Genomic DNA, 21,508 nt, shown 5'->3' on the forward strand with positions numbered 1-21,508 from the left:
CTAACAATCAATCAAACACCTTAGAAACAAACAGTCAGGGGGCAGAGGAAGACAGAACTGAACTAATGGACAGAACACAGACAAAGACAGAAATCAAAACCGACTAATGTGACAATTAGCTGTCAAGCACTAGTCACTGCAGGGCGCAACAAATACATTTAAAATTACACTTAAAACTTCATTTTCAATTCATATTTAATTAATTAAAATTATATGCAGTTTTATGTATATACAGTGTTTTTTAAACCTTCATTCATTAAAAGTGTTATATTATCATCATTAGGAACACAGCAGTCATATGTCATTACAATACAAATCTAACCTGGCAGCGAGAGAAAGAACACCTAATTATTTATAATATAACATACAATATAACACAATTTCTTTAGACAATATAGCCTACTATATCACTCGATATTACAATTAAATACTATGGCAGTGGCCGTAAATGAGTCTTTCATTGAGCAACATTCCCTTCTCTTATAAAATAACTTTTTTATCATAGTAAAATCTACACATCGTTTGCAACAAAAGTATTGTTTAGCGTAAAACGTGTTGAAGATTAGCGTACAGGCAGTCAATTAATTAAATAAAAAGGCCTCTGGTCTCCTTTTCTGCGTACAGGAAAATGAAACATGCTAATCTCTCTGTCGTGATGTCGTGAAGCGTTGCAGACGCGGCGTCGGTTGTCGTCGACACACTATAAAATGATCGATTCTTGAGTCCCAATTCCCCTTGTTATTTACGAATCACCACGACACCCTACGGCAAATGGATTGTGCCGAAATCAGGCCAATATCGTGTCGTCTGATCCTGGCATTAGAGGAAGCATTAGAGATGTCACTGGTTCTCATGTGACTGATCGCAACACAATAAGTATGTAGAATTAATCTGCAAATACGATTTGAGAGCTAGACCAGCGGGCAAGATTTAAAATGATTTATTTAAAATTTTACATTTATTTGACATTTTTATGATACTTCTATGGTGTCTTTCTACAGCTTGGCAGAATAAAACACCATCCAATGTATTATGAGGAAAACAGAGGCTTAGACATTGATGGGCATATGTGTTGGCTGGAGAAGTATGATCTTCAACTCGATCTTAAACGGTGCATTATTAAAGTGATCTATTTTACTCATTGGTAACAGCCTCTAACAGCATGAGAGCCTGTCATTAAAACAATCAATTATCTATTTATTCTGTGCTAATCCTTTATGAGTTCATGATGGTGTCAACTGAAGCAGCTGCAGGTTCAGGGCTACTGTATACCGTGTTATGTGTATCACTCTCAGAAGCAGAGAAAAAAAGGAAAACTTCAGAGCGCCGGTGACTCAGGAATGCAAGACAGGAATGTGGTTGAGTTACCAAAAAGGGGGTTTGACTGAAAACAATGTCTTTGTGTTTTGGTTGCAGGCTCTAGTCACGCACCTCTCCTGCGCGGTACACTAGAAAGAGCCTGTGTGTGTGTGTGTGCGTGCGTGTGTGTGGACTCCAGCCAGAGGAGGTGTTGCTCTTAAAGCAAGCGCTGGATCCGGGAACGGGTTTCTGCTTCTATAGCTTATCCACAACCACTCGCATTACAGTTATGGGGACCGTCACCGTGAAATCCTCTCAAGTTATGTGTCCTGTTCATGGACACAGTGATCACTGTTTATAGATCAAACTTGCTGAGGTCTTAAGTTTTGATAGATCGGCATTTAACGAATTTACTTTTAAATTTGTATTAGCGTCAAATAAACTGCAGTATTTGGCCATCCAAAACAACTTGTTTCCAGTCCCAATATCTTAAAATTCTTAAATCAAGATGCATTTACTAGATGAGTAAAATGACATAAGATATTATGTCCTGTTTTCCTGGGAAATAATCAAAATTAAGCGAGTTTGAAACAAGCTAAATGATCTGCCAATGGGGTCAGAAAAAAAATTTGAATTAAGATTATTTTTCTGACCCCATTGGCAGATCATTTAGCCTTTTTTAAGCAAAAACTCACTTATTTGCCCAGAAAACAAGACATAATATCATATGGCATTGTACTACTTTAATAAATACATCTTTATCTAAGAATTTTTAAATATTTGGACTGGAAACAAGACCGAAATACTAAGTAAGAAAAGTATTTTTGCAGTGTATGGACAGTGAAATAGTCTCAGGTTATGTGTGTTGTTCATGGACAGAGTGGTTATTGTTTATTGATCAAACTAGCTGTGGTTTTAAGAAGTGATAGACTTATATATCGGCTATTACCTTATTTGGCCAATTAACAGAAGTCGCCATTTAGCCCCGTGTTCCCAAATCAAATGATAGTCTTGTTTATGAGTAATGCACATGTGAATTTTAATTAAATGTTATGCAAGACTGGTGCTAATTTACATTGAGAAACTTCATTATTCTTATATTTGCTATATAGCATTAGATATAAAACTGAATTACAGAAATTACCTGCATATCTTTTGCTATTTATGCAAGTAAAAAACACACATTTCAGATTTTCAAACAAGACTTTTGCAAACACTGTAATAATCCACTGAGATTTCGCCATCCAGTCAGTCTGGGATTACGGGAAGAGACCGAAGCGACTGACTTCCACAGAAGAACTGGGAAAACTTCTCCAGGGTGGAAAGGAATGATCTACTGAACAGCAATATTACTATGATGATGCCACATTATTTATGATTTGTATTATTCCAGTATGTGAGATCATGGTAACTGTAAATGATCAGTCCCTGATCCTGATCCCGAGTCCACTCCTGGTCTTCTCCTCAGCTGATCGGAGATGTGTGAAATGAAAGCATGTCTGGAGCTGGTGGAGGAACATTAATGAAAGCATGATTCACTCTTTTGTGTCCTGTGACGACAGCTGATCTTATCTTACTCACGCTCAACTGCTCACACGCGATGCTGTCATTAACACACACACACACACACACCAGAGCCTGTTCACAGTCACTTCAGGAGAACATGTTGATATTGGACAGGCGAAGACACACTTGCAAGGTTGCGGCCCTTTTTAACACACTATACAGAGCAGCCAATATACAATATATGTTGTGCATCCTCATTAGACATATTAAAAATGCATTTTACATTGTGCTGACATTCAGAATCATGTGATATTGCTTATAGTTAGGCTTTATTAAAGAAATATACATGTTGAGTTCCTACTTTATATTAGATGTCTGTGAAAAAAAAGTTTGTTAACTTATTGTGTTCATGTTGTAGGCTACTGTGAAACAGAAGTGTGTCTGCTATTGAGCTGAGATACGGGTGAGGTTAGGGACAGGGTTGGTGATGCTAGGGTGGGTTAATTATAGACAGATGAAACTAAAGAAAAAATCATTAACATTGTTATTACATGTAGGGATTTAATTAGCCTACAACATTAAAAAAAGTAAAAAATAAATAAAAAAGCATCAAATGATTAATTTAAATGTTTGTACAAAGACAATTAATAGAGAACTCAGACTAACTGTACATTTCCCATGGTTCTGTGTGTGTGTGTGTGTGTGTGTGTGTGTGTGTGTGTGTGTGAGAGAGAGAGAGAGAGAGAGAGAGAGAGAGAGAGAGAGAGAGAGAGAGAGAGAGAGAGAGAGAGAGAGAGAGAGAGAGAGAGTGTGTGATATGGGACTGAGCGGAGCTTCAGTCTGCCGCTGGCAGTCTCACTGTGAATGTGTGTATGTGAGAGCGAGAGAGAGAGAGAGAGAGAGAGAGAGTGTGTGTGTGTGTGTGTGTGTGTGTGTGTGTGTGTGTGTGTGTGTGTGTGTGCGTGCGCGCGCTTCTCTTACTCTTGACACATCACAGCGAAACACAAGATTTCCTCCGGAACTTCATCCGAGTCTCTCGGTTTAACATCAGGACGTCGTTGGCGAGTGTGAAGAAGATCTTCGCTGGATGATGTGGAGGTGTGTGTGTGTGTGTGTGTGTGTGTGTGTGTGTGTGTGGCACGTGGGTCGACAGCCTCAGTGAAGGGCAGAAAGCGCATGAGTTCCTCTGGATTGTGTGGATGTGTATGGACTCCTTCAGTCCGCTTGGATGCTAAAGCCTCTGGGAACGTGAACATGAATCCTGTATCTCTGGGATTCTGGCGTGTTTTGGATATGACTTATGGAATAACTTAACATGTGGAATAATATACTTATTTAAAGGATGAAGGATTGACAGAAGGAAGAGAAGAAGCACAAACTCCTCAGCAGAAACTGGTAAGTAAGTTACCGTGAGATAAAGGTAACGTTTAATATGCTAACAGCTTCATCAATAACAGCAGGCTAACAGATATGACCAGCACAACGCGCTATTCATCAGAGTATTAATAATCCATACAGTTCACATTTCTGTTTACCTTTCTCTAGTATAATGCCTGTATGCTACAGTTGGTGTCTTCACTTGTTTGCCTGTCAATCATAGTTAATGACGCAATTACGTCCGTTTATTTAGATGTTTTGTTTATTTATGTTTTGTTAACACTCTTTGCGTTTAAAATATCGCAGTATTTCCAGCACACAGAAGTGCTGCATTCATGTGTGTTAAACATGACTCGGTCTGGTTAGCAAAACTTCAAAACCAAGAGGCTTACAACCCTAACCAGAACTAGCACCATGAAGGGATGATATTAACATGGTACTTTAACTGCGTTAGGTGTTGATCTGGTAGCTTGGTTCCCATGTCTTCAGCTGACGCTGACAGCTCTCATCACACTGATACTGAAGTTCAGAATCTCACAGCTCAAGTTACTGAAGTAGATATGACTAGTTTCAGTTTGGTCGACTCTTATGAACACAGAGTGATCATTAGTGGTGAGACCCTTCAGCAGTGACACTCCTGACTCGTGTTGATGACGGCGTCTCCTCTTTATTATTCTAAGTGTGTGTGTGTGAGTGTATTTAGCTAGTGGACAGTGGGCGCTGGGTGTGTTTTAAAGGACTCGCCCCTCTTCCCGAGCAGAATTCCTCTATTGTTGAGCCGGGACAGAGATCCACTATAAGCCTCTCTCTCTCTCAAACAAGTCCTCCTTTCTGCTCTGAGAGGAACCCGATGTCCAGCAGAAGCGGCTCTCCGTCCCTGAAGAGGCTGAAGCACTTCTCTCTCCTCTCCTCTCTCCTCTCCTCTCCTCTCCTCTCCTCTCCTCTCCTCTCCTCTCCTCTCCTCTCCTCTCTCCTCTCCTCTCCTCTCCTCTCCTCTCCTCTCCTCTCCTCTCCTCTCCTCTCCTCTCCTCTCCTCTCCTCTCTTCTCTTCTCTCCTCTCCTCTCCTCTCCTCTCCTCTCCTCTTCTCTCCTCCTCTCTTCTCCTCTCTTCTCCTCCTCTCTTCTCTTCTCTTCTCTTCTCTTCTCTTCTCTTCTCTTCTCTTCTCTTCTCTTCTCTTCTCTTCTCTTCTCTTCTCTCCTCTTCATCAAGAGTGGGAAGCACGTGTTTGTGTTGTGCTTGCTTTGGTTTATCCCCGGCCCTGTTTACACCTGGTGTTGAGATGCGCTTGGGTCGACCGGATCACAGGTAGACGAGGGAGACTCACTCCTGAACCCTCTGTTGCTCTTCGCTCAAAAAAAAGAAAAATTGTATGTTTAGTTTTTTAAATATATTTTTTCTTCATCGGAATGGGACGAAACTTGGTAACGGTTTTGGCACTTGCTCTGTGACCACAAACACAAAAATCATGATTCGAACAGGTTAAATGGTCCTGAATAAAATATTCAGACTTGAACTATGAAGTCATGAGTGTGAGACTGATTTCCTCTAGTGGAAGCGTGTGGTACTGCGGCCAAACACACTCTCACTGAAAGCTCATTTCTGGAGATATCAAGCTCAACTTTGGATTAGATTTAAACTTGTTTAGGCTTTGATAGGATTTATGGCTTTGATTTTCTCATCGTTTTAAAACGTGATTTTGAAAATATATTTTTCATATAAAATTTTAAATAGTATTTTTGTGTATTTTTCACAGCAATACACATACAATTCTGTAACTTATTTTTAAGTTATCTTTTCAATAATCTGCCGAGTGTCGTCTTTGACAAGAGATCAGACTTAAGTCTGTCGCTCTAAAGCGCTCAAGATTCACAACAGTTTAAGTTGGAAATGTAATGTTCAGGTCTATGCTCAATAAGTGAATACATGTATTATAAATACTGCGCAAATATAATGTAGTACCGTAAAATCCCCTAAAAATACAAAATATTAAATAAAAAACATTATCAAATTAAAATATAGTCATTAATGTGTTGGCTGCATTAGCAGGGAAAGAACAGCAGTGTGTTTGCCGTCGAGGCTGAGCGGACGCTAACATTAGAGGAGTGTGTCAGAAACACACGCAGATTAATGCCTCAGCTGTCCTCATCTGTGTGCATTAGTGTGTATCAGCTGGCCACGGTCATGCCTTCATTAGCATAAAGCTAGCGGCGCGATTGCTCTCTCAACATCGATGTGTTCATGCAGCCGACAGAGACGTAAACCAGAAACGCATTCAGTTCAGTTCCTGTTCATCACTACAATACATAATGTTAGATAATATTGTACATATTAATAATGATAATCATCAAGTGTGCTGAAAGTGAGACACTACACATGTACTACAGGCCTACAGGTCTGTGCTCTGGCCTCTGCAGATGTTTAAACATAGCCGTCTTTAAGAGTGTGTGTGTGTGTGTGTGTGTGTGTGTGCCTGAGCTCATGAACAGGTCTGAGTGTGTGTGAGGAGTGTGTGCCTGCAGCAGGTGTTTACTCTGCTGTAATATAACACACACCTGTGGTAAACCGCAAGAGAGGCGTACATGAGTGTGTGTGTGCTGCGTCTGGCAGGAACTCAGCGCTTGTGTTCAGTTAAATTGACCTCACTTTCTTTTGTAAACCACAAGTTACATTCCAGTGTGTGTGTGTGTGTGTGTGTGTGTGTGTGTGCCGTTAACCCAGGTGTTGTCGAGGTGGCCAATGATAAACACACCATCAGCTTCAGTAGAGTTATCCTCCTCAAACTGTGAGTGTGTGTGTGTGTGTGTGTGTGTGTGTGTGTGTGTGTGTGTGTGTCGTTAACCCAGTGGAGGTGGCCGATAATAAACACATCCTCCTCACACTGTTCTCGAGGCGTGACAGGAGCTGAACACCGACCATAAGACGGACCGACTTCTGCACGTGTGTGTGTGTGTGTGTGTGTGTGTGTCGTTAACCCAGTGGAGGTGACCCATAATAAACACATCCTCCTCACACTGTTCTCGAGGCGTGACAGGAGCTGAACACCGACCATAAGACGGACCGACTTCTACACATGTGTGTGTGTGTGTGTGTGTGTGTGTGTGTGTGTGTGTGTGTGTGATCTCTGCTGTGTTACTGTCCTGTAATCACTGTAAAGCTGTGTTGATAACAAGCGCTTCAGTCAAACCAGAAGTTAATCAGACACCAGATTTTTTATTTTTATTTTTAAATGCAGTAAACTGACACATCATACACTAATGTTCTTCAGTGACATTTGGGAGCAGAAATGATTGGGACACTTTGAGCTGATCATGTTCTGCTGAAGTGTGTTTTCTTTAATTGCTAATGCTCTTTTTACACACAGACTGAACACAATGAAGCATTGCTTGGTGATTGGTTGAGCTAAACTGGTATTCTCTAATAGTGTAGTTAAATTTAACAGCTGACAGATATTCAACATAATTCATGTGTGAGACAGTCTAACAGAAGGACGGACAAAACCAGTCAAATATCAGCTGAGTTCATAACTCTGAGTTCTGCTCATATTTCATTACCGTTCTCTAAACTATAGCGAATAAACTGAGATAATGAGGTCAGAGGTCAGAGGTGAGTTAGTGCGGTGATGAACTGAAGATGAACAGAGGTCAGAGGTCAGAGGTGAGTTAGTGCGGTGATGAACTGAAGATGAACAGAGGTCAGAGGTCAGAGGTGAGTTAGTGCGGTGATGAACTGAAGATGAACAGAGGTCAGAGGTCAGAGGTGAGTTAGTGCGGTGATGAACTGAAGATGCTTCTCAAACTTCAGAAGGACATCAAGATGCTCTTCCAGGTTTAGACTGGTGTCGACGGAGTAATCCAGCACACAGGAGAGGTGGGAGTGTGTTTACAGGTGACGAGAGTGTGTTTACAGGTGACGAGAGTGTGTTTACAGGTGACGAGAGTGTGTTTACAGGTGACGAGAGTGTGTTTACAGGCCTAGTTTTGAGTGCTGATCTGCCAAACTCACATCTCAGTGCGTGTGTGTGTGTGTGTGTGTGTGTGTGTGTGTGTGTGTGTGTCTCTGATGCTTTAAAGATGAACTGAACTAAAAATTTGAGTAAAGGTGATATAACAGATGTATTTTATTTATCCTCATTGGTACAATTATTAAAATGGCAGAATTTGTTAAAAGGGATAAAATGGTTCGTTGAAAATGTTGTTGTTGTTACACGGGCGCCGCCATGTTGGATTTCAGCATTCCGCTACGTCACTGGCATGGTAAGCGACTCTGTTGCTAACCAACACAAGCGGAGCAGCCATAGCATGTACACAGTCTGAGGCCAGCTGACATGAGGGAACAGAAACCAGCAGGTCTAGGGGGGGGGGGGGGTCATACTGTATTGCCCCTGGCTGTAGTAATGAATGGTATAGGGCTAAGGCAGCTGGGGTTACAATACATTTTCACAGGCTACCTTTGACGAGGAAACCAGGCTTTATAGCGTTCAACTAAACTGAGACTGACACACTCGGCATTCATTGAAATTGAGTCACAAAACCAAGCTAGATACCAAACGATCCAACCTAGGTAAAGGGCTAGCAGCTAAACACGCTGGAGGCACTTTTGTCAAACTCCACAAGCTAGCCACCACCCCGACCATATAAACTGTATAAATAAATCATGACTCTGACGATATCACAGATCGATAATAATGCGTTTACTAGTAGCTAACTAAACCGCAGCAGGTCTGTACACAGAATCCAATGTCCCTCTACTCACCCTGAAGCTAGCTGATGTTCATCGTGTCAGGAAACATTGCTGATGCAGGGAGTTCAACTCGCAGAACTAACGTTAGCTGCTAGGTCCATAGTAAGAGGTATCTGTGCAGTATTTTGATTTTAACATTTTGCGTGCAGCTAACTTAACAAGCGATCCCATTGGATGAATTCGTCCAATCACATTTGCCATTTATCGTCCTCGACTTTCTAAAACGCACAGTACCTCAACCATGTTTTAGTATTTTTCTCTAAATGCACACGACAGTCTCTATTTACTAAAATGCATAATGTGCTTGTAAACAATAAAAGAGAGACAGGCTACAGCCCTCCAACCTCCCGCCACAGTTCCCTCGTATAACACCATCACCCACTATTGCTCCATTAATAACTGACTATGTACATTGCAAATACAATCTGGATCATACCTGCATTACTTTTATTTCGTGTAATTTACAACGTAACGGCGTTGCACGCTCGTAGTTTCTTTTGCACTTGGATCAGTGAGGCGATACAGCGCGCGCCGCCGCATTTGCGCGTGCAATTGAAGAGTGCGCTACGAGAACAGGATAACGGCTGACGGGACAAGAAAGTCATGATCATGAAGTCTGAAGTAGTCATGATTCGCCTCTCATAACATAACATGCTCTAAACACACACACAGAGTGGAAAAGGAGGAGCGGGGGCGGGGGGAGCAAGGATCACAAATTGCATTTCAGAAATAAATGTTCCAGGTTGACTCCGCTGCAGTGTCCATGCTCCGCCCGCGCCCGCGCCAGTCACTTCCCCCCACACGACCCTGTACTGTAGGTGGAGCCTGAAACTGCTCGTCCTCCTTGTGGTGGTAGTCAGGTACTACTGGCCTGTCCCTCACAGGCTCAAACGCGTGACCACAACGACTCACTTCCGTGTGTGTAGGACCTGCAGCTCCAGCCGCCTCTGTACCTTCACAGGTCCTGCCATTCCAGTGACGTCATCAGAACTGCCAGCGTTCTTACACCAACAAACGCAGTTTTTGTGTTGCTTTTAAAAAAAAGCTATATTGATATATATATATATTTTTTTGTGTAATTTACTTTTAATTGTCATAAACAACACGTTATCAATGTTGATTTCTTCAGTTCAGTTCATCTTTAAACGAGAACCTTCAGCAAATAATCCGTAAGAGTATCAATAATTAGCAAGGGTTTCATGTGCTTTCTAAGAGTCTTTACTTGTGTGTGTGTGTGTGTGTGTGTGTGTGTGTGTGTGTGTGTGTGTGTGTGTGTTGAGCTGGTCTGCAGTGTGTGTTGAGCACTGGTGTGTGTGTGTGTATATGTGTGGCGTATCCCTGCGTCTCTCGGTGTGTGTTGAGCACTGGTGTGTGTGTGTGTGTGTGGCGTATCCCTGCGTCTCTCGGTGTGTGTTGAGCACTGGTGTGTGTGTGTGTGTATGTGTGTGTTGAGCTGGTCTGCAGTGTGTGTTGAGCACTGGTGTGTGTGTGTGTATATGTGTGGCGTATCCCTGCGTCTCTCGGTGTGTGTTGAGCACTGGTGTGTGTGTGTGTGTGTATGTGTGTGTTGAGCTGGTCTGCAGTGTGTGTTGAGCACTGGTGTGTGTGTGTGTGTGTGGCGTATCCCTGCGTCTCTCGGTGTGTGTTGAGCACTGGTGTGTGTGTGTGTGTGTATGTGTGTGTTGAGCTGGTCTGCAGTGTGTGTTGAGCACTGGTGTGTGTGTGTGTGTGTGTGTGGCGTATCCCTGCGTCTCTCGGTGTGTGTTGAGCACTGGTGTGTGTGTGTGTGTATGTGTGTGTTGAGCTGGTCTGCAGTGTGTGTTGAGCACTGGTGTGTGTGTGTGTGTGTGTGTGGCGTATCCCTGCGTCTCTCGGTGTGTGTTGAGCACTGGTGTGTGTGTGTGTGGCGTATCCCTGCGTCTCTCGGTGTGTGTTGAGCACTGGTGTGTGTGTGTGTGTGTGTGGCGTATCCCTGCGTCTCTCGGTGTGTGTTGAGCGCTGGTGTGTGTGTGTGTGGCGTATCCCTGCGTCTCTCGGTGTGTGTTGAGCACTGGTGTGTGTGTGTGTGTGTGTGTGGCGTATCCCTGCGTCTCTCGGTGTGTGTTGAGCACTGGTGTGTGTGTTGTGTGGCGTATCCCTGCGTCTCTCGGTGTGTGTTGAGCACTGGTGTGTGTGTGTGTGGCGTATCCCTGCGTCTCTCGGTGTGTGTTGAGCACTGGTGTGTGTGTGTGTGTGTGTGGCGTATCCCTGCGTCTCTCGGTGTGTGTTGAGCGCTGGTGTGTGTGTGTGTGTGTGTGTGTGTGTGTGTGTGTGTGTGTGTGTGTGGCGTATCCCTGCGTCTCTCGGTGTGTGTTGAGCACTGGTGTGTGTGTTGTGTGGCGTATCCCTGCGTCTCTCGGTGTGTGTTGAGCACTGGTGTGTGTGTGTGTGGCGTATCCCTGCGTCTCTCGGTGTGTGTTGAGCACTGGTGTGTGTGTGTGTGTGTGTGGCGTATCCCTGCGTCTCTCGGTGTGTGTTGAGCACTGGTGTGTGTGTGTGTGTGTGTGGCGTATCCCTGCGTCTCTCGGTGTGTGTTGAGCGCTGGTGTGTGTGTGTGTGTGTGTGTGTGTGTGTGTGTGTGTGGCGTATCCCTGCATCTCTCGGTGTGTGTTGAGTGCTGGTGTGTGTGTTGAGCTGGTCTGCGGTGTGTGTGTTGAGCGCTGGTGTGTGTGTGTGTGTGTGTGTGTGGCGTACCCCTGCATCTCTCGGTGTGTGTTGAGTGCTGGTGTGTGTGTGTGTGGCGTACCCCTGCATCTCTCGGTGTGTGTTGAGCGCTGGTGTGTGTGTGTGTGGCGTATCCCTGCATCTCTCGGTGTGTGTTGAGCGCTGGTGTGTGTGTGTGTGTGTGGCGTATCCCTGCGTCTCTCGGTGTGTGTTGAGCGCTGGTGTGTGTGTGTGTGGCGTATCCCTGCGTCTCTCGGTGTGTGTTGAGCACTGGTGTGTGTGTGTGTGTGTGGCGTATCCCTGCATCTCTCGGTGTGTGTTGAGTGCTGGTGTGTGTGTGTGTGGCGTACCCCTGCATCTCTCGGTGTGTGTTGAGCGCTGGTGTGTGTGTGTGTGGCGTACCCCTGCATCTCTCGGTGTGTGTTGAGCGCTGGTGTGTGTGTGTGTGGCGTACCCCTGCATCTCTCGGTGTGTGTTGAGCGCTGGTGTGTGTGTGTGTGGCGTACCCCTGCATCTCTCGGTGTGTGTTGAGCGCTGGTGTGTGTGTGTGTGTGTGGCGTATCCCTGCGTCTCTCGGTGTGTGTTGAGCGCTGGTGTGTGTGTGTGTGTGTGTGTGTGTGTGTGTGTGTGTGTGTGTGTGTGTGTGTGGCGTATCCCTGCATCTCTCGGTGTGTGTTGAGTGCTGGTGTGTGTGTGTGTGGCGTACCCCTGCATCTCTCGGTGTGTGTTGAGCGCTGGTGTGTGTGTGTGTGTGTGGCGTATCCCTGCGTCTCTCGGTGTGTGTTGAGCGCTGGTGTGTGTGTGTGTGTGTGTGGCGTATCCCTGCATCTCTCGGTGTGTGTTGAGTGCTGGTGTGTGTGTGTGTGGCGTACCCCTGCATCTCTCGGTGTGTGTTGAGCGCTGGTGTGTGTGTGTGTGTGTGGCGTATCCCTGCGTCTCTCGGTGTGTGTTGAGCGCTGGTGTGTGTGTGTGTGGCGTATCCCTGCGTCTCTCGGTGTGTGTTGAGCACTGGTGTGTGTGTGTGTGTGTGTGGCGTATCCCTGCGTCTCTCGGTGTGTGTTGAGCGCTGGTGTGTGTGTGTGTGTGTGTGTGTGTGTGTGTGTGTGTGTGTGTGTGTGTGTGTGGCGTATCCCTGCATCTCTCGGTGTGTGTTGAGTGCTGGTGTGTGTGTTGAGCTGGTCTGCGGTGTGTGTGTTGAGCGCTGGTGTGTGTGTGTGTGTGTGTGTGTGTGTGTGGCGTACCCCTGCATCTCTCGGTGTGTGTTGAGCGCTGGTGTGTGTGTGTGTGTGTGGCGTATCCCTGCATCTCTCGGTGTGTGTTGAGTGCTGGTGTGTGTGTTGAGCTGGTCTGCGGTGTGTGTGTTGAGCGCTGGTGTGTGTGTGTGTGGCGTATCCCTGCGTCTCTCGGTGTGTGTTGAGCGCTGGTATGTGTGTTGAGCTGGTCTTTGGTGTGTGTTGAGCGCTGGTGTGTGTGTGTGTGGCGTATCTCTGCGTCTCTCGGTGTGTGTTGAGCGCTGGTGTGTGTGTGTGGCGTATCCCTGCGTCTCTCAGTGTGTGTTGAGCTGGTCTGTGGTGTGTGTGTGTGTGTGTGTGCGGGAACAATGTGCGCTTGTCTCTGGGCAGGAGAGAGGTGTGCGGTGTGTGTTGAGCTGGTCTGCGGTGTGTGTTGAGCTGGTCTGTGGTGTGTGTTGAGCTGGTCTGCGGTGTGTGTTGAGCTGGTCTGTGGTGTGTGTTGAGCTGGTCTGTGGTGTGTGTTGAGCGCTGGTGTGTGTGTGTGTGTGGCGTATCCCTGCGTCTCTCGGTGTGTGTTGAGCGCTGGTATGTGTGTTGAGCTGGTCTGTGGTGTGTATTGAGCGCTGGTGTGTGTGTGTGGCGTATCCCTGCGTCTCTCGGTGTGTGTTGAGTGCTGGTGTGTGTGTGTGTGTGGCGTATCCCTGCGTCTCTCGGTGTGTGTTGAGCGCTGGTGTGTGTGTGTGTGTGGCGTATCCCTGCGTCTCTCGGTGTGTGTTGAGCGCTGGTATGTGTGTGTGTGTGTGTGTGTGTGTTGAGCTGGTCTGTGGTGTGTATTGAGCGCTGGTGTGTGTGTGTGGCGTATCCCTGCGTCTCTCGGTGTGTGTTGAGCACTGGTGTGTGTGTGTGTGTGGCGTATCCCTGCGTCTCTCGGTGTGTGTTGAGCTGGTCTGTCGTGTGTATTGAGCGCTGGTGTGTGTGTGTGGCGTATCCCTGCGTCTCTCGGTGTGTTGAGCTGGTCTGCTGCTGGAGAGAGGTGTGCGGTGTGTTTGTTGTGTGTGTGTGTGTGTGTGCGGGAACAATGTGCGCTTGTCTCTGGGCTGGTGCAGGAGAGCGGTGTGCGGTGTGTGTTGCGCTGGTCTGCGGTGTGTGTGTGTGTGTGTTTGTTGTGTGTGTGTGTGTGCGGGAACAATGTGCGCTTGTCTCTGGGCTGGAGAGAGGTGTGCGGTGTGTGTTGAGCTGGTCTGCGGTGTGTGTTGAGCTGGTCTGCGGTGTGTGTTGAGCTGGTCTGTGGTGTGTGTTGAGCTGGTCTGCGGTGTGTGTTGAGCTGGTCTGCGGTGTGTGTTGAGCTGGTCTGCGGTGTGTGTTGAGCTGGTCTGCGGTGTGTGTTGAGCTGGTCTGCGGTGTGTGTGTGTGTGTGTGTGTGTGTGTGCGGGAACAATGTGCGCTTGTCTCTGGGCAGGAGAGAGGTGTGCGGTGTGTGTTGAGCTGGTCTGCGGTGTGTGTTGAGCTGGTCTGCGGTGTGTGTGTGTGTGTGTGTGTGTGTGTGTGTGTGTGCGGGAACAATGTGCGCTTGTCTCTGGGCTGGAGAGAGGTGTGCGGTGTGTGTTGAGCTGGTCTGCGGTGTGTGTTGAGCTGGTCTGTGGTGTGTGTGTGTGTGTGTGTGTGTGTGTGTGTGTGTGTGCGGGAACAATGTGCGCTTGTCTCTGGGCTGGAGAGAGGTGTGCGGTGTGTGTTGAGCTGGTCTGCGGTGTGTGTTGAGCTGGTCTGTGGTGTGTGTGTGTGTGTGTGTGTGTGTGTGTGTGTGTGTGCGGGAACAATGTGCGCTTGTCTCTGGGCTGGAGAGAGGTGTGCGGTGTGTGTTGAGCTGGTCTGCGGTGTGTGTTGAGCTGGTCTGCGGTGTGTGTGTGTGTGTGTGTGTGTGCGGGAACAATGTGCGCTTGTCTCTGGGCTGGAGAGAGGGGGTCTGGCCGAGAACAAGCCTCTGTCTGATGGAGGACCTGCTGACCCTTCCTTGGGAAAATGGACGCTTTGTTCAGAGGTGTGTGTGTGCGTGTGTGTGTGTGTGTGTGGGAATGTGTCTGCGAGTGGGAGAGGCTGAGAAAACCAAATGGCCAGAGGAAGGGTCAGAGAACTCAAACTCAGTGTGTTCAGTCTACATGAGGCACACAGGCCTTGATTCGGCTCAGTAACAGCAGGACCTTTAGCTGTGTGTGTGTGTGTGTGTGTGTGTAAGTTCACTTCACCAGCAGTGGAGAGAGTGGGACATGTGGGACATGTGACGTGTGTCTTTGAGTGGAGACTTTCTCTGTCGGGACGTTTGGGCTGTTTAGAGATTTGAGTGTAACTACCAGTAGTCTTGCCAAACAATTTCTGTTTACATTTTTTTTGGATTTGTTCATAAAATCATTCGTAAACACATTTCACTCACAAATGTACGTGCGTACGCATGCTTCAGTGAATGTCACCCAGTGTTTGAAGCTGAAGTCTAGAAACCATCACCCCTCTCTCTCTCAGACTCAGACATCAGTGTGTTGTTCTGTATAATGTGCGGATAATGCTGTACTGGCCCTTGATTGAGTATTTCATGGTGTATGGCTCCACCTGGTGGCCGGTGAATGTAGCACACGCGCTTCAGTTTCAAACCGGGAACCTCCGAGGAAAATAAGACTTAAAAGTATTTATATGAATAAATTATTATTAAAATATCAAAATAAACGACCTCTTAAAAAAATAGCCTATGTTAATATGTAAATAAATGATAAAATGTACACTCAAATCATAACCCTCAACAACTATAGTTTTTTTTTATTGAAGAACAAACAGTTGGCATCACAAAATGAATCCCGGCTAATTCATTTAATATATCAGTTCTCTTAGTTTCGTCATAGTTACAGCAGAAGTACAGAAGATATTGAGTATTGTCAAAGCTTGGGAACGACTGTAATATAAGCTTACATCTGGAAGTTTAGGAGGAGACAATGTCAGTATTTGGTTATATCTGTGCAGACAACCTACAGTGTGCAGGTGTTTCACCTGTTCATCGTTGCTTCCCTCTATCTACTCACCTTTAGTGTCTTCCATTTTAATTTAATATCATTTTATTTATCGGCTCCATGAGTAAATTGGTCAATCGTACACATTTTCAGTGGTCAAAAACCTAATGTAGGTCACTCTGCATACAGCCGATGCTTTTCTATTATCGAGAGGAATATCTGAACAAAAAATAATGTTGAAACTAGAAATGCATCTCATTTCTTCTATCTGAACTCCCACCTAAATCCATGTCTTGGACACAGAGCGCCCTCTGCTGATGAGTCCCACACACCACACACACACACACACACACACACACACACATGATCTCTCCATACACTCTCTAATCTCCACAAGAGGATTAATGTTGTCACACTGAGGTCCTATTAGAAATATTACATTGTATTCTATACTTTTATGAATTCTATTGAGAAACCTTGAGAAAAAGGTGAATAAAGACTGAGAGTCAATATGTTTTGAACTGTGCTGTATAGGTGTGTTTTGTGGTGTGTTTGTTGTCAAACTCAAACATTTGTTTTTTTTTTTTTCATTATTAAAAAATTCCATTATTTTATATGTAAAAGTTACTAATTGTATTTCATTGACAAAGTGGATTTACACAAACTGAGAAAGTCTATAAAAGTGTTAGGTTGTGCCCTGCACTCCACTACTGCGGTATGCCATAAAGCTGAAGTCTCCCAGACCAATATTTCTGTCTCTTTTCTTTGAACACTTTGGGACTGTGTCTCTGAGATGGTGATAAGCATTGCTGAGATTCGTTTCCCTTTGCTATTTATTAGAAGAAACACCACCTGAACCATCAGACACTGTTCACTGTGAGACTTTCTGATATAGTGAACTCTCTGATGACTGTCTATGCCAGGGCTTTTCACAAACACTGATATTTGATATTTACACTAACCAGTTGGCATGGATTAATGCAGATGTACTAATGCTGAACCAAACCCACCAATCTGGCACTCGTTCTTCATACATAAGCTTTTATCATTCCTTCAGTCTTGTAGTTTTGTCCCATGTGACAAGAAATTAATTTGGATTAATCTGTTAAATATGTTGAGACGTATTCGTTTTCCTTTTGGCGCTTCATCCATTTTCTCATAAACGTTTTGTTTACCCTTTCTTATGTCAGGATGGGTCAATAACCTCAGAATGACCGTCATAGTACACATTATTATATATATTCTCTTAAGTATTTATTATGATTGTCCCCAAATGTAGTACTAAACTAGAATTAATTGAGAATAAAAGATGGGTTTGATGCTTTATAGCTCCATCTATTGAGTTGAACTTGTCACCACTGCCAGACCATCAGATCTTCTGAGAGATACTATGTTTAGTCTAATACACATTTATTTAGCCTTTATTGTTGTTCTCAGCTTGACATTAATGTGTTGACAAAGAAAAGTAACAAAGAGGATCCTTCAAAGCAAACACTGATATAGATATAATTATTGACATAAAGCTTGGCTGTTTGTTAATGTCTTACACTCAATAAATATTTTCAGGACTAATTTTACATTACGGCAGATTATTTGAGCTACAATTTCCATCCATTTGGATTACAGGCAATTAATAAACGTAATGTGATGCATATTTGTCAGTCATTTGTGAAGTATGAAATCAGTAATAGTTCCAATAAACTGCATGTGTTTTAAATATTTAAATTCTCAGGGTCATGTATTGATCTGGATGACTTCCAAACAGTGTTTTTGAAGGGCACTTCGGGAAGGGGACGTCATTTCTAGGGGTTTTCCCTTCACCCCTTCACGATCCCCTACACTAGTCCCTTCAGGAACCCCTTCACGAACCCCTTCACGAACACCTTCACGAACCTCTTCACGAACACCTTCACGAGTCCCTTCACGAGTCCCTTCAGGAACCCCTTCAAGAACCCTTTCACAAACCCCTTCACGAGTCCCTTCACGAGTCCCTTCACGAGTCCCTTCACGAGCCCCTGCACGAGTCCCTTCACGAGTCCCTTCACGAACACCTTCACGAACCCCTTCACGAACCCCTCCACGAACCCCTCCACGAACCCCTTCACGAGTCCCTTCACGAGTCCCTTCACGAACCCCTTCACGAACCCCTTCACAAACCCCTCCACGAACCCCTTCACGAACCCCTTCACGAACCCCTTCACGAGTCCCTTCACGAGTCCCTTCACGAACCCCTTCACGAGTCCCTTCACGAGTCCCTTCACGAACCCCTTCACGAGTCCCTTCACGAACCCCTTCACGAACCCCTTCACGAGTCCCTTCAGGAACACCTTCACGAGTCCCTTCACGAACCCCTTCACGAACCCCTTCACGAACCCCTCCACGAACCCCTTCACGAGTCCCTTCACGAGTCCCTTCACGAACCCCTTCACGAGTCCCTTCACGAACCCCTTCACGAACCCCTCCACGAACCCCTTCACGAGTCCCTTCACGAACCCCTTCACGAACCCCTTCACGAACCCCTTCACGAGTCCCTTCAGGAACACCTTCACGAGTCCCTTCACGAGTCCCTCCACGAACCCCTCCACGAACCCCTCCACGAACCCCTTCACGAACCCCTTCACGAGTCCCTTCACGAACCCCTTCACGAGTCCCTTCACGAGTCCCTTCACGAGTCCCTTCACGAACCCCTTCACGAACACCTTCACGAACCCCTTCACGAACCCCTTCACGAACCCCTCCACGAACCCCTTCACGAACACCTTCATGAACCCCTTCACGAACCCCTTCACGAACCCCTTCACGAGTCCCTTCACGAGTCCCTTCACGAGTCCCTTCACGAACCCCTTTACGAGTCCCTTCACGAGTCCCTTCACGAGTCCCTTAACGAACCCCTTCACGAACCCCTTCACGAACCCCTCCACGAACCCCTTCACGAACACCTTCACGAACCCCTTCACGAACCCCTTCACGAACCCCTTCACGAGTCCCTTCACGAGTCCCTTCACGAACCCCTCCACGAACCCCTTCACGAGTCCCTTCACGAGTCCCTTCACGAGTCCCTTCACGAACCCCTTCACGAACACCTTCACGAACCCCTTCACGAACCCCTCCACGAACCCCTTCACGAGTCCCTTCACGAGTCCCTTCACGAGTCCCTTCACGAACCCCTTTACGAGTCCCTTCACGAGTCCCTTCACGAGTCCCTTCACGAACCCCTTCACGAACCCCTTCACGAGTCCCTTCCTGAACCCCTTTACGAGTCCCTTCCTGAACCCCTTTACGAGTCCCTTCACAAGTCCCTTCACGAACCCCTCCACGAACCCCTTCACGAGTCCCTTCACGAGTCCCTTCACGAGTCCCTTCACGAGTCCCTTCACGAACCCCTTCACGAACACCTTCACGAACCCCTTCACGAACCCCTTCACGAACCCCTCCACGAACCCCTCTACGAACCCCTTCACGAGTCCCTTCACGAGTCCCTTCACGAACCCCTTCACGAACCCCTTCACGAGTCCCTTCATGAACACCTTCACGAACCCCTTCACGAACACCTTCACGAACCCCTTCACGAACCCCTTCACGAGTCCCTTCACGAACCCCTTCACGAACCCCTTCACGAGTCCCTTCACAAACCCCTTCACGAACCCCTTCACGAGTCCCTTCACGAGTCCCTTCACGAGTCCCTTCACGAGTCCCTTCACGAACCCCTTTACGAGTCCCTTCACGAGTCCCTTCACGAGTCCCTTCACGAACCCCTTCACGAACCCCTTCACGAACCCCTCCACGAACCCCTTCACGAACACCTTCACGAACCCCTTCACGAACCCCTTCACGAACCCCTTCACGAGTCCCTTCACGAGTCCCTTCACGAGTCCCTTCACGAACCCCTTTACGAGTTCCTTCACGAGTCCCTTCACGAGTCCCTTCACGAACCCCTTCACGAACCCCTTCACGAGTCCCTTCCTGAACCCCTTTACGAGTCCCTTCCTGAACCCCTTTACGAGTCCCTTCACGAGTCCCTTCACGAACCCCTCCACGAACCCCTTCACGAGTCCCTTCACGAGTCCCTTCACGAGTCCCTTCACGAACCCCTTCACGAACACCTTCACGAACCCCTTCACGAACCCCTTCACGAACCCCTCCACGAACCCCTCTACGAACCCCTTCACGAGTCCCTTCACGAGTCCCTTCACGAACCCCTTCACGAGTCCCTTCATGAACACCTTCACGAACCCCTTCACGAACACCTTCACGAACCCCTTCACGAACCCCTTCACGAGTCCCTTCACGAACCCCTTCACGAACCCCTTCACGAGTCCCTTCACAAACCCCTTCACGAACCCCTTCACGAGTCCCTTCACGAGTCCCTTCACGAACCCCTTCACGAGTCCCTTCACGAACCCCTTCACGAACCCCTCCACGAACCCCTTCACGAGTCCCTTCACGAACCCCTTCACGAACCCCTTCACGAACCCCTTCACGAACCCCTTCACGAGTCCCTTCACGAACCCCTTCACGAGTCCCTTCACGAACCCCTTCACGAGTCCCTTCACGAGTCCCTTCACGAGTCCCTTCACGAGTCCCTTCACGAACCCCTTCACGAGTCCCTTCACGAGTCCCTTCACGAGTCCCTTCACGAACCCCTTCACGAACCCCTTCACGAGTCCCTTCCTGAACCCCTTTACGAGTCCCTTCCTAAACCCCTTTACGAGTCCCTTCACGAGTCCCTTCAAGAGTCCCTTCACGAGTCCCTTCCTGAACCCCTTCACGAACCCCTTCACGAACCCCTTCCTGAACCCCTTCCTGAACCCCTTCACGAGTCCCTTCCTGAACCCCTTCACGAACCCCTTCCTGAACCCCTTCCTGAACCCCTTCACGAGTCCCTTCCTGAACCCCTTCACGAACCCCTTCCTGAACCCCTTCCTGAACCCCTTCACGAACCCCTTCCTGAACCCCTTCACGAGTCCCTTCCTGAACCCCTTCACGAACCCCTTCCTGAACCCCTTCCTGAACCCCTTCACGAACCCCTTCCTGAACCCCTTCCTGAACCCCTTCACGAACCCCTTCCTGAACCCCTTCCTGAACCCCTTCACGAGTCCCTTCACGAGCCCCTCAGTTTTACCCCAATAGGGTAAATTTAAAAAAAAAACATTATAATAATTCCAGCAGAAACAAGATTTTTTTATCTTACCCCATTGGCAGATAAGTTTTCTTGTTTTTAGCAAAAACTCACTTCATGTAGATTTTTTGGGTCATGTTCTTGTGTTTAATTGATGAAGGCGGGTTCGTTTTCAATTTTTTTATTTCTTACTGCTTTCTAGCAAGCGACAAATGAGTTTGATTGGATGCGAAGGTGATGGGGAATGTTTTACTTGTGTATTCCAGCTGTGTGTGTGTCCTGCTGGAGGATCAGTGTGTGTGTGTCCTGCTGGAGGATCAGTGTGTGTGTGTGTCCTGCTGGAGGATCAGTGTGGCCTGTGAACACTAGATGGCGCTGTGCTTCCACTGGTCATAACCAGATCACTCCTCATGTCTTATTGACCAGCATATATAAACCTGTGAACATCAAAGCTCCCGCAGGGTCTCTATCAGAACAGATAACGTCAACCTCCATAAATCCTCAACTGGAGGATCTTCCAGTAATGCTTCAGGCCTTT

At 46.8% G+C, this 21,508-nt stretch overlaps 1 long non-coding RNA gene across 2 annotated transcripts in view; it reads left to right on the forward strand.

Moving 5' to 3' along the window:
- Positions 1-3,615: 3,615 nt before the first annotated feature.
- Positions 3,616-21,508, forward strand: part of LOC308690752 — a 133,307-nt gene continuing 115,414 nt past the window's right edge. Inside the window, exon 1 of one of the 2 annotated variants that reach the window (XR_014030181.1) lies at positions 3,616-4,200. This is a non-coding gene — a long non-coding RNA (uncharacterized lncRNA). The remainder of the gene's footprint in view (positions 4,201-21,508) is intronic. The other variant, XR_014030182.1, reaches the window with a different exon arrangement.

Source organism: Scardinius erythrophthalmus, assembly GCF_964197995.2.
Source record: "Scardinius erythrophthalmus genome assembly, chromosome: 1".
Classification (NCBI taxonomy): domain Eukaryota; kingdom Metazoa; phylum Chordata; class Actinopteri; order Cypriniformes; family Leuciscidae; genus Scardinius; species Scardinius erythrophthalmus.